The sequence below is a fragment of the Musca domestica genome, unplaced genomic scaffold (assembly GCF_030504385.1).
Source record: "Musca domestica strain aabys unplaced genomic scaffold, Musca_domestica.polishedcontigs.V.1.1 4, whole genome shotgun sequence".
Classification (NCBI taxonomy): domain Eukaryota; kingdom Metazoa; phylum Arthropoda; class Insecta; order Diptera; family Muscidae; genus Musca; species Musca domestica.
In genome coordinates this window covers 8,058,588-8,071,145 of record NW_026712328.1, presented here as the reverse complement: position 1 = coordinate 8,071,145, position 12,558 = coordinate 8,058,588, and the positions used below count along the sequence as shown (strand labels likewise).

The 12,558-nt window shown below is 37.4% G+C and overlaps 1 protein-coding gene across 1 annotated transcript in view; it reads left to right on the top strand.

The window, feature by feature from the left end:
- LOC101900639 (cytochrome P450 307a1) overlaps window positions 1-12,558 on the top strand; it is a 596,593-nt gene that overhangs the window by 418,200 nt on the left and 165,835 nt on the right. The window lies entirely within an intron of this gene.

The window sequence follows — 12,558 nt, the reverse complement described above, 5'->3', positions numbered from 1 at the left end:
CTTGTATGGTTTTTAGACAATACGATTTGAAAATGTGGCCAAAATCATCAAAATACCGAATATCGGGGGTACCGTTATGTGGGTGCTATACGATATCATTAACCTACATAAAGAATTCTCTGTCGGGGGGTGAAGTACTCACAAAAAACCTCTTGTGTACAATTTCCGCTGAAAAATGTGGCTAAAATCATCAAAATACCGAATATCGAGGGTACGGTTATGTGGGAGCTATACGATATCGTAGACCTATATAGATAATTCTGTGCTGAAGTATAAAGTGACCACAAGGAACTCCTTGTGTGGATTTTCACACAATTCCGTTAAAAAATGTGGGTAAAGTTATCAAAATACCGAATATCGGGGGTACCGTTATATGGGGGATATACGATATCGTGGACCGATATAGATAATTCTCTTCCGAGGTATAAAGTACCCATAAGGAACTCCTTGAATGGATTTTCAGACAATTCCGTTGAAAAATGTGGCTAACATCATCAAAACACCGAATGTGGGGGGGACAGTTATTTGGGGGATATACGATATCGTGGACCTATATAGACAATTCTCTGCCGAGGTATAAAGTACCCACAAGGAACGCCTTGTGTGGATTTTCACACAATTCCGTTAAAAAATGTGGGTAAAGTTATCAAAATACCGAATATCGGGGGGTACCGTTATATGGGGGATATACGATATCGTGGACCTATTTAAACAATTCTCTCTCAGGGGGTAAAGTTTTCACAAGAAACTACTTGTGTGAATTTTTAAACAATTCCATTGAAAAATGTGGCTAACATCTTCAAAATACCGAATATCGGAGGGTACCGTTATATGGGGGATATACGATATCGTTGACCTATATAGACAATTCTTTTTCAGAGGGTAGAATAGTGACTAGGGACTCCTTTTGTGGAATTTCAGACACTTCCATTGAAAAATGTGGCTAAAATCGTCAAAATACCGAATATCGTCACATGTTGGCTATACGATATCGTGGACCTATATAGATAATTCTTTGCTGAGCTATAAAGTACCCACAAGGAACTCCTTGTGTGGATTTTCGGACAATTCCGTTGAAAAATGTGGGTAAAGTTATCAAAATACCGAATATCGGGGGTACCGTTATATGGGGGATATACGATATCGTGGACCTATAGAAAATTTTAGCCTTCTATTTCAATTCGTTGGAAAGATAGCGTGATTTCAACAGGCAGACAGACAGACGTACATGTCTTAATCGACTTAGAATTTTACACTGATCAAGAATATATATACTTTGTTGGGTCTGACATGAGTATTTCGAGGAGTTACAAACAGAATGACAAAGTTAATATGCCCTCCATAGTATGGTGGAGGGTTTAGAAATACCGAATATCGGGAGGTACCGTTATACAGGTGCTATACGAAGACGTGAACCTGCATACGAACTTTTTTGCATAAGCTGTAGTACCCATTAAGATCTTTCAATATGAAATTTGAAACGATTCCAGTTAATGATCTTGCAGAAATCGTCGAAATACCGACTATCGGGAGCTACCATTATATGGGGGCTATACGAAGACGTGAACCTGCATACAAAAGTGTTTGTCATAGACTGTAGTATCCAGTACGAACTTTAATCACGAAATTTGAAATTTGTATAAATTCAGTCGCTAAAATCATGAAAATACCGAATATCGGGATATAACGTTATATGGGGGCTATGCGAAAACGTGAACCGACATGGCCCATTTACGAACTAGCCTACTAGTAAACTATGCATGTATGCAAAATTTTAGCCTTCTGTCTCAATTTGTTCGAAAGATAGTATGATTACAAGAGACAGATGGACAGACGAACATCGCTAGATCGTCTTAGAACTATACGGTGATCCAGAATATATATTTACTTTGTAAGGTCTATTATGAATACTTCGAGAAGTTACAAACGGAATGACAAAGTTAATATACTCTCCATAGAATGGTAGAGGGTATAACAAGTAGCAAGTAAAAAAGCAGCTAAGTTCTGCCGGGCCGAACTTTTAACTTTAGGAAGGAACTTGAAAAATGTAAAAAAAACTTCCGGAAATTACCTTTTAAATGAAAACTGTTATATGGAGACTAACGAAGGTGTGGAAACTTTTTTTCATAGGCTGTAGTACCCATTACGAACTTTAAACACGCAGTTTCTTACAATTCCGGTGAATAAAGTCGCACAAATCATTGGGAGGTACCGTCATATGGAGATTATACGAAGACGTGGAACAGTGGGGTGATATGCCCAAAAACGGAGATTAATTCAGGGGAGCATTCTATCGCTCTGAAATCTTGCTCAAACATTCATATTACCTCTAATATGTTTGGCATTACGGCCCACGTTTCGGCAAGGCCCCCATATAGCGTTACTTCCTGATTTTTGGTATTTTGAACGATTCGGCCACAATTTCAAACGCAATCAAGAGTATCTTGACATTTTGAGTTCTGAGCGGACCAAATCTCTCCCTGCTAAATTTTGTGAATATAAATCCACTATTAAGTATTGACCTATATAACGGCACTTCCAAATTTTAGGTTTTTTGGGAATTTATCCCTGCAAAATATATTATGGTATGTTTTTTACATTACCTGTGGTCTGCCTTTTTTAATTAACAAGACATTTATTTCACATTTAAAATTCAATTTGAGCACAATCTTTATTGGCATATAAAAACAAAAGTTTTCACTGGTTTGTTTTTATGTGGCAATTTCAAATGTTTATATGTTGTTTAAGTTTAATAACGAGTGTAATTTTTAGTGTATTTTCTTTCTAAATTCGTGTAAGTGTTGTATATGATTTTGTGTGTGGAAATTCATGTATTTTTTGTAAATTGTGTAATAATTTTTGTTTAACGTTCTTCGTGTTGGATATTTGTTGATTAAATATTTTTTTTGATGATGGTTGTTGTGTGTTGTATGACAATGTTCTGTAATTATGTTTGTTAATTTAAATGTTCACTTTGTATTGTCTTTAATTTTCACTTGTCACTGGGGAGCACTTTTGAACTTTCGCGGGCGCGATTTTAAGACGAACTGTGTCGATGCCTAATCTGCATCAGCTTAGCAACCAAAATTGCAAATCAATTTGTTGCTTATTTACTTCCAGTCAGTTGGAAGTTACCGGTGACTGCGCATTTGTATGGGTGCAACATATATTTACAATTTTGCCGCAGTGGCCGTTAACCCCAACTGACAGTGGAGATCAAAAGTTTACGCATTCGTAAACATTTCTGGGCCCCCAAGTGACAAGTGTAAATCTTCAATTCCGCTTGCTCCATACAATTTTCGGCAGCAGGCATGTTCCGGATCGGTCCAGCGAACACACATCCCAGTTGTGTGTTGAAAGCCCGTACATCCCCTAATCCAACCGCCACACACCCACTTTTGCGAATCGCGTTGTATGTGTCCGCCCCTAATTCCACATCTACAGGCGTGTTCCCCCTAGGATCTGGGTCGGCGATGGCGTAATTAGTGAAGCCCCGGGTGGGGTCTTCCAACAGATCCTCCGAATAAAGTCGCCTGGGGAGTTTGTCGCTCACCACCGCATTTACTTGCAGCGACCAGCTGCTGCTAATTCTTCTGGGTCGTATAGTGAATGTGGTTATGCGTTGCCCCTTATATATGCGGTGCTGCAGGCTGAACCGCCGCATATGAAATGGTGGTCATAGTTGCCGACTGGCTCATCAGTGCCCGCACCATTACGAAACCTTCCATCCCTTCGGCCATTAACCTCATCATTACGGTGGGCACCAACACCAAATCCCATGCAAAGGCTGGTGCGTTTATAGCATCCTTATTCAGAGGCACCTCATCCAGCTGCGATGCCCCGTGCAGGGTCGTATGGTGCCTGCTGTCGCAACGCCTGCAGCCATCCAGACTGGGGCAATCGGGGGCAAGATGGCTCCTTGCCAGACAGTTCCGACAATACCCACGTCTTTCCACTGTCTCATACCTCTGAAACGGGGTCTGTCGCCGGAACACCGGGCACGAGTAAAGGCTGTGATCCTGTTGGCATAGTCCACAGGAGTACTGCCAGTTGCTGGGTCTATCGTTTAAAAGGCGTCGGTTGGGCCTTGCCTCACGTCTGCTTCTCGGTGGCTGGTTAGGACTGCGGGCTGTTCGATTGGGTTGTGGGGTTGGGCGGTTGGGGCTCCGGGCTGAGTTACTGGGGCTGCGGCTCCGGTCTTCCAGACGCCAGTCCTGATTTGGTAGATAAGCAGCCATATCTGTAAAAAACAAGAAGCGAGTACTAGGTTCTTTTAGGAGGAAATATCCGGCTAGACAGTCGGAGAATAGTTTGACAATTTTGGTAATGGGTCTGCTTATATTGCCACCAGAAGTCCGTATATCCACTACCCGAGTATTTTGATCCGTGCCCTGATAAGATTTTTGAACGCGACGCAACTTCCACTCGTTTGGAGCGAGTCGGTCATCCTTTACCACTACTAAATCTCCCTCTTTAACGTTGTCTTTTTGGTATTTCCATTTGGTTCTTCGATGGAGTTCATGCAAATATTCTAACTTCCATCTGTTACAAAAATATTGAGAAATCACTCTGAGTCGTTTCCACCTATTTACTAAATTTATGTCTGTGTCTGAAACATCGGGCTCCGCTGGAGCAAGTACTGATGTCCCTATAAGAAAATGACCGGGAGTCAAAGGTGACAAATCATTAGGGTCGTCGCTAGATGCACTTAATGGTCGCGAATTGAGACAAGCTTCTATTCGGGCTAAAATTGTTGTGAATTCCTCAAACGTGAAGTTCATTTTTGGTAGACTTTTCTTTAAATGAAGTTTAAATGACTTAACTCCTGTTTCCCACAAGCCACCCATGTGCGGCGCACCAGGTGGGATGAATTTCCAACTAAGATTTTGGTAAAAATTGCTGTCAATCGTATGTGTTTGGAGGCTTTTGATAAGCGCAATTCTATCTCTTTTTATTAAATCGACAGCACCAACGAAATTGGTTCCATTGTCGGAATAAATACAAGACGGACACCCTCTGCGGCTAACGAATCTTGAAAACGCGGCAAGAAATGCGTGAGTTGAAAGGTCGCTTGTTGGCTCTAAATGTATTGCCTTGGTCGCAAAGCATATAAAAAGACACACATAACCTTTTGTGATAAAACAAGCTCTTCCAGAGTAACTTTTGATGTTAAAGGGTCCCGCAAAATCGACACCAGTATTTGTGAAGGGTCTGGACAGAAAAGTTCGTTCGGGTGGAAGTGATGCCATTATTTGTTCCTGCGTCCTTTTTTTATGTATAATGCATATTTTACAGTGACGAAGAGTTTTCTTGACCAGCGACTTTAATCCAAATATCCAGAATTCGGACCTTATTATTCGAGTCATCAACTGATTTCCGCCATGCAAAGTGAGTTTATGAACAAAGTCCACCAACAACTGGCTAAAGATTGCTCCATGTGGCAAAATTATAGGATGACGTTCATTGTATTTTAAGGCAGTAGATTGTACCAATCTTCCATTGGCTCTCACGATGCCTTTCGAATCTAAAAATGGGTTTAAGGTCAAAAGTGAACTTGTTGATGAAATTCGAGTCTTTTTCTTCAATGCTTCATATTCGTTTATGTAGAAGAACCTTTGAGTCTGTATTATGCTTGCTCGTTTTCTATCTTGAATTTCGGCAGCTGTAAGCTCGTTTGACGTCATCCTAAGTTGTTTGTTTGATCCAGTGTTTTTCCTGAACCTCAAAGCATATGCGTATGAACGATAAACTTTGGCTAATGATGAAAAATTCTTTAGGGGGTCATCTTTTTCCTCAAACAGCGTAAGAGTTTTGACTGCTTTTGCCTCCAAATTAGTATCGCTTTCAATGGGATTTGATGGCCAACGTTCCTTAGGCAATGTGAGCCAGTGGGGTCCATGCCACCAGAGTTGTAGATTATGTAATTCGAGAGGTGAACATCCTCGGCTGGCTATATCAGCTGGATTGTTTTCAGAGTCAATGTGCCTCCATTTCTCTTGACCCACGCCCTCAGAAATCTCTGAAACTCGGTTTCCCACAAATGTGCTCCAATGACAAGGTGCCTTTTTTAACCAAGCCAACACAATCGTGGAATCTGTCCAAAATTGGGTCGAATAGTGAGAAATTATTCATTATCGATACTGCCAGCTTGGACAACAGAACTGCGCCACATAATTCGAGTCTAGGAATAGAGAGTTTTGTGATCGGAGCTACACGAGTTTTTGCAGCTAACAAGAATGTACGTGCGCTTTTGTCAGTATTCTCAACTCGAATGTATATTGCTGCTCCATATGCGTTTTCCGAAGCATCACAAAAGCCATGAATTTCCACCGTACTTTCTGAGGTGGTTTGAATCCATCTTGGTAATTTAGATTTTCTATATTTTGGCTATATCTCACGAAACTATTCCAGTTTATTCGAGTCAAAGGCTTCAATGTTTCATCCCAATCAATTTTGTCCAGCCAGATTTGCTGCATTATCAGTTTTGCTACAACCACCACTGGCGCTAGCCATCCACAAGGGTCAAACAATTTGGCTATTGTTGATAGGACTTCTCTCTTAGTATATCTATCTTGATTTTCCATTTGTGGTGGCGTAAAAGAGAAAAAATCTCCGGATATATTCCATCGAATCCCCAATGTTTTTGTGGAAGCATCCTCGGAAATATCTAACCAATTCAGTGGCAGTAAATTTTCTTTCGGAATATCTTTGATTACATTGTGTTCATTTGAGGCCCATTTCATTAGAGTAAATCCAGCTGAGTCCAAAGCAGCTACTAATTCCTTTCTGGCCATGATTGATTCCTCCAATGTATGGCCCCCAGCCAGTACATCATCAACGTATAAATTATTCAATATTATATCCGCTGCTCTAGGGTGCGAATCTTTAACATCTTCTGCTAACTTAATGAGCGTTCTCAATGCTAAAAACGGCGCGCAGTTTACTCCAAAGGTCACTGTTAGTTATTCGTAATCCTCTACAGGTTCTGCTGGTGATTTCCTGAATAAAATCCTTTGATATTTTGTTTGACTTGTGTCTAAAAGTATTTGCCGATACATCTTTGTAATGTCGGCGTTAAATGCGTATTTGAAAAACCTCCATTTCAAAATTTGTAGTACCAAGTCCTGTTGTAATATGGGTCCAGGAAATAGTATGTCGTTTAGACTTGTTTTATTCGATGAAGGGCATGAAGCGTTGAATACGACTCTTAACTTTGTTGTAATACGATCTGGTTCTATAACTGCGTGATGTGGCAGATAATAATTGGGCATATCGTTTATTTCATTTGGTTTATTTTCCTCATATGGCCAAGTTCGAGGTACTCGAGTATCGAATTGTCGTACTGTTCCTTGATATCTGGTGTTTTCATAAGTTTCCTCTCCATTCGATAGAATTGAGCTAAAGCAATATTCCTAGAAATCCCCAATTCCTCGCACTTTTTAAATGGGAGAGTCACAACATATCTTCCATCCTTGTCCCGTATTGTTGTATCAATGAAATTCGTTTCGCAATATTGGTCTTCTTCTGACCGTAAAACTTTTTTAGGGGTCTCTTCCACCTCCCAAAAACGTGTAAGTATTTTCTCAATAGATGTTGTGTTTAGCAATGCAATTTGTTTTCGTTGGATAGCATTTCCAGGTATGGGTCCTCCGACGATCCATCCAAATTTTGTACTTTGAGTTAAAATTGATCCATAAGTTTTCATTGGAACTCCAAGCGTAAATATCAAAGGTCCTATGTCCATACCGATGAGTAAATCAATTGGTTGACTAATGTAGAATTTCGGATCAGCAAGTTCCAATGATGTTAAATCTCTAAGTTGTGATCTGTCTAAATTTTGTAGTGGTAGATGTGATGGTAAGTTCTTTGAAACTGGAGCCCAAACTTCCAGTTTAAAGCTAGGGTCGAACTTGGATCGTAAGGTAAACAGACAAGATTTCGTTGATGTCTCTGCAACAAATTGACTTAATCCAGTAACTTGAACTAAGCTGTTCCGTGTTGGTAACTTCAGAAGATTTTTAAGTTTTTCCGAAATAAATGTTGATTGTGATCCAGAGTCTATGAGCGCTCTGGCATCGTAAAGTTGTCCTCTGGTTTCTATCTGCACCATGGCTGTAAAGAGTAGGGTACCTCCAGATAACTGTAGCTGGTTCAAGGTTGGGTGTGGACTGTATTTGTTTTGTTTGAGCGGCGGCGCTCTTTCTAGGTTGTGTTTCCACTCGAGCTAGGTATGTATTTGTAGATTGGGTTTCCGTTCCCTTATGTAACAAAGTATGATGTCTCATTGTGCAAGTTCGACATCCAAATCTACTTTTACAATCCTTTACACCATGGTGCGCTGACAAGCAGTTATAGCATAAATGAGATGTTTTCACAATATGAATTCTATCATTTACATTTTTTCTTAAAAACTCCGTGCAATCTCTGACAAAGTGATTAGCCTTGCACACCTGGCATATCTGGGCATTTTGTGTATTATTGTTTGTACTGTTCTGTGGTTGTTGCTGATCAAAATTTGACCTTCTTCCCAAATTATTCGTACTCTTTGTGACATTTGTTTGAAATGTATTCGATAATCTAGGATTGTTGTAAATAGGTTGTTTCTGCTGAGAAAATTTCGAAGTCGTAGGCTTTATATTTCCAACGGATTCCATTGTTTTGAATTTGTTCGTTAAAAATGTTTTGAATTGTTCCCATTCTGGGAGTATTTTACAGTTGCTTAATGATTTCTCGAATTCCTCTAGAAAATTTCTTGGTAATTTTGAAGAGCAAAGGTATATTAGAAGAGGATCCCATCCTTTGACATCGACTTCTAGAAATTCCAAGGTCTGTATACAGCTGTTGACAGTTCGTTGTGATTTTTGTATCGAATGACTTGAATCGGCAGAAACTCCAGGTAGATTAAAAAGTGTTTTTATCTCCTCATTTACTTGCATCCGTTTGTTTTCATACCTATCAGTAAGATTTTTCCATGCAAGTTCAAATCCATCATTAGTCAATGGCACGTGACTAATAATTTTCTTTGCTTCCCCAGTGGTTTTTTGTTTCAAGTGAAATGGGTTTTCTACGTTGCTTAGCTTTGATCCTTTTATATAAATTGCCGTGAATAAGTCTCTAAATGTGGGTCATTCTCGATATCCTCCTTTAAAAGTGTCCGTATCGCATGGTGGTAAGCGAGATACGGAAGCAAAATCCATATCCTTTCCCTGCTGTGTCGTTAATGACTCTCGTTTTGTTTTTTCCAACATCTGTTTTTCTCGAACATTCTGTAATTGAATGTTGACGGCACTTAAAGCCTTTTTATATGCATCCATCGCCTCCATGTAATTTTTCCTTAACTTGTTTTTATCAATAACCTTTTCTCCTTCCTTTGCTTCATGCTCTCTGCAATCGATATAAGCTCCTTACTTGACTCCAATTTGAATTCAATTCTAAACGTGTAGTTTCCAAAGTGTCCACAGTATCCTCTGGGTTGGTAATTGAAAAAATCGAAATAAAATCCAACAAGTCGTTGACGCTGTTAGCGAATTTGTCGCTTAGTGATTTGTCCATCTTCTAAGTTGTGCGAGAAACCTTTCAAAAAATTTAGTTTATTGTCCAAAATCCAAAAGAAGCCCAACTTTTTGTGGTTCAAAAGCGAGAAAGTATCTTCCTTTTAAATTTGCAACGAATTACCTATTGGGTCAATATTTCCAAAGCCTGCCGAAAAAATCTGAACAAATTTAACTTTTTGTGAACGCTTCGACGGCTATAAGTTTGTCAATACAAAATCTGGAGAAATGTTTTTCCAAAATTCGTCCTTACGTATTCGAATATAGTTGGATGAGCGAAATGTCAACTGAAAGAAGTTTTATCCGATTACAAAAGAAAAAGAGATTCCGCTTCAAGAAAAACGAATTAAAGAACAAAATTTAAAAAAAAAATCTATAAATTCTTCAATCGATGAACACATGTATCCACGATTTAAAAACAATCAGTGAAATTGTATTAAAAAAAATAGTCAGAAACTTGAAGAGTAGTTATTGGACAGCTCCGGCTATCCACCAAGTGAGATGTATGCCAAAGTAGAAAATGTTTGCTGGGTTGTCGTAAAATTTCGAAAAATGCAAATTCCAAAATTGCATACAATCTCTTATGATCTCCTTTTTTAGCTTGTTTAATTTAAACTTTTCTCCAAAAGTAAGTTTCTTTAAAGTAGGGTCTGAATATTTCTTTAAAGCGAAAAATATTCTAAGTGCGCTACGATATTATTCAACGACGAAAAAACAATTTCGGTGGACAAAAAGATTTTTGGGTCAGAACCCCGGATATTGTTTCCAAAAAGTTTTTAAAATGTAATAAAATCCGAAAATATACCAAAAAATGAAAAATTTCTGGGTCAAAAAACAGTCTTTTTCATCAAAAAGAATTAAAAAAGTTGCATAATTCCCAAAATGATTGCAAAAAATTTAGAATATTTTAGATCAAGCACGAAAAAAAAATTAATTATATTAATTAAAAAAAGATATGAAGATAATATGGTTAATTAAATTCCGTCTGTCCACCAGACGCTGATAAAAAAATGTTTCAAAAATGTTGATTTTGTCTGTCCATCAGACTTCCACAATTGTGTAGAAACCTTTAGTAAATCACAGAGGTTAGGATTTATGGCATAAGTCTATGTCACCAGACTTTGTTATTTAATTCGCTATGTATTTGCTTTTAAATATGACGCTATGTATTTTGCGGCGTTATGTTTTTCAAATATGTATATGTATAATTTGAGATATAAAGTTTATGTATTCGTAGTGACGCCAACTTTCCAAAAAATTTCCATATAGAAAACTGTATGTACAAATATGGCGAAGTTAAATGCCTGAACTCCACGTTCAGCTAATTTCCACAAAAAAAAAAAAATAGCGTTTATATATTTGTGATGACGGCAAATTTCCAAAAATTGCATGTATGTGCAAATATGGCGAAGTTAAATGTCTGAACTCCACGTTCAGCTAATTTCAAAAAATGGCGTTTATATATTCGTAATGACGCCAACTTTCCAAAAAAATCCACTTTTTTTTTAGTAACGGCAACTTATTTTGTGTGAGTTTTTTGTATTAATGTCCGTCCGTCCAAAAGATCACCGATATAATTTTTTGCCAATTTTTAGGTTAATATTCCCAAAAATTGCGCAAAAAATGTCAATGGGGCAAGCAGCAGATTCCAAAAAGGTGTCAAAGAAATTTGCATATATGGCTCCGAACAAATATTAATGATCTGCCGGAACCAAAAATGCTTTCTGTGTCTTTAAAAATTCAAAAACTTTCCACAAGTACTCACTTTGACGAATTTCTGGGTCTTTTCTGGGCTTTTCTGGTTTTATCTTCTCGAATATGCTGGGTCTCCTTTTTGTAAAAATGTCCTTTTTATGTTTTTTAGGTATTTTTGTATGTTGTAGTTTTATACCACTTTGCACTGTTCACTGTTCGTACGTATATGTGTTTCTTCTGTAAAAAAATTATAATTTTTATATATTTTTTATTTTAAATATATTTTGCATTTTTCGCACTGTTTTCCACTGTGCAAGGTCCGTTTTTGCACCACTGTGAAACGACAATTCGTTTTGCAGGGTCACTTTTAGCAAAGACACGAATTTTCCAGTTTTTTCCTGTTTTCGTAATTTTTTCCACTTTGCACCACCATTCTTTTTTTTTGTACCACTGTCGAATTTTTTACCACTGTTCAACTTTTTATCACTGTTCAACCTTTCATCACTGTTCAACCTTTTTTTTTAATGTTCAACCTTTTTTTTAATGTTCAACCTTTTTTTTAATAATCTATTTTGTTCTTTTTATTTTGTAATGAAAACATTTTTTTGTTACACTGTTAATGAACCCTTTGGTTCATTATTCTCTTTTGTTCCGCTTTGTATTTATTTGTTCAATTTTTTCACTAAGCAGCTCCTTTTGTTCTATTTTCTATTTTCTTTCCTTTGATCTTGTACTTCACGGTTCTTATTCTTTATGTTGTAACTTCTTTTTTTTTATATGTTCGATGAATTTTTTGTGTTTGTCAAGCACTGATGTATGTATGTAAACCGCCTTGTTTTTCGTTTTTAGTTATTTAAAAAACTTCACTTTTATCCGGTGTTGAAGGATCAAATGTTTTTTACTTTACCTGTGGTCTGCCTTTTTTAATTAACAAGACATTTATTTCACATTTAAAATTCAATTTGAGCACAATCTTTATTGGCATATAAAAACAAAAGTTTTCAGTTGTTTGTTTTTATGTGGCAATTTCAAATGTTTATATGTTGTTTAAGTTTAATAATGACTGTAATTTTTAGTGTATTTTCTTTCTAAATTCGTGTAAGTGTTGTATATGATTTTGTGTGTGGAAATTCATGTATTTTTTGTAAATTGTGTAATAATTTTTGTTTAACGTTCTTCGTGTTGGATATTTGTTGATTAAATATTTTTTTGATGATGGTTGTTGTGTGTTGTATGACAATGTTCTGTAATTATGTTTGTTAATTTAAATGTTCACTTTGTATTGTCTTTAATTTTCACTTGTCACTGGGGA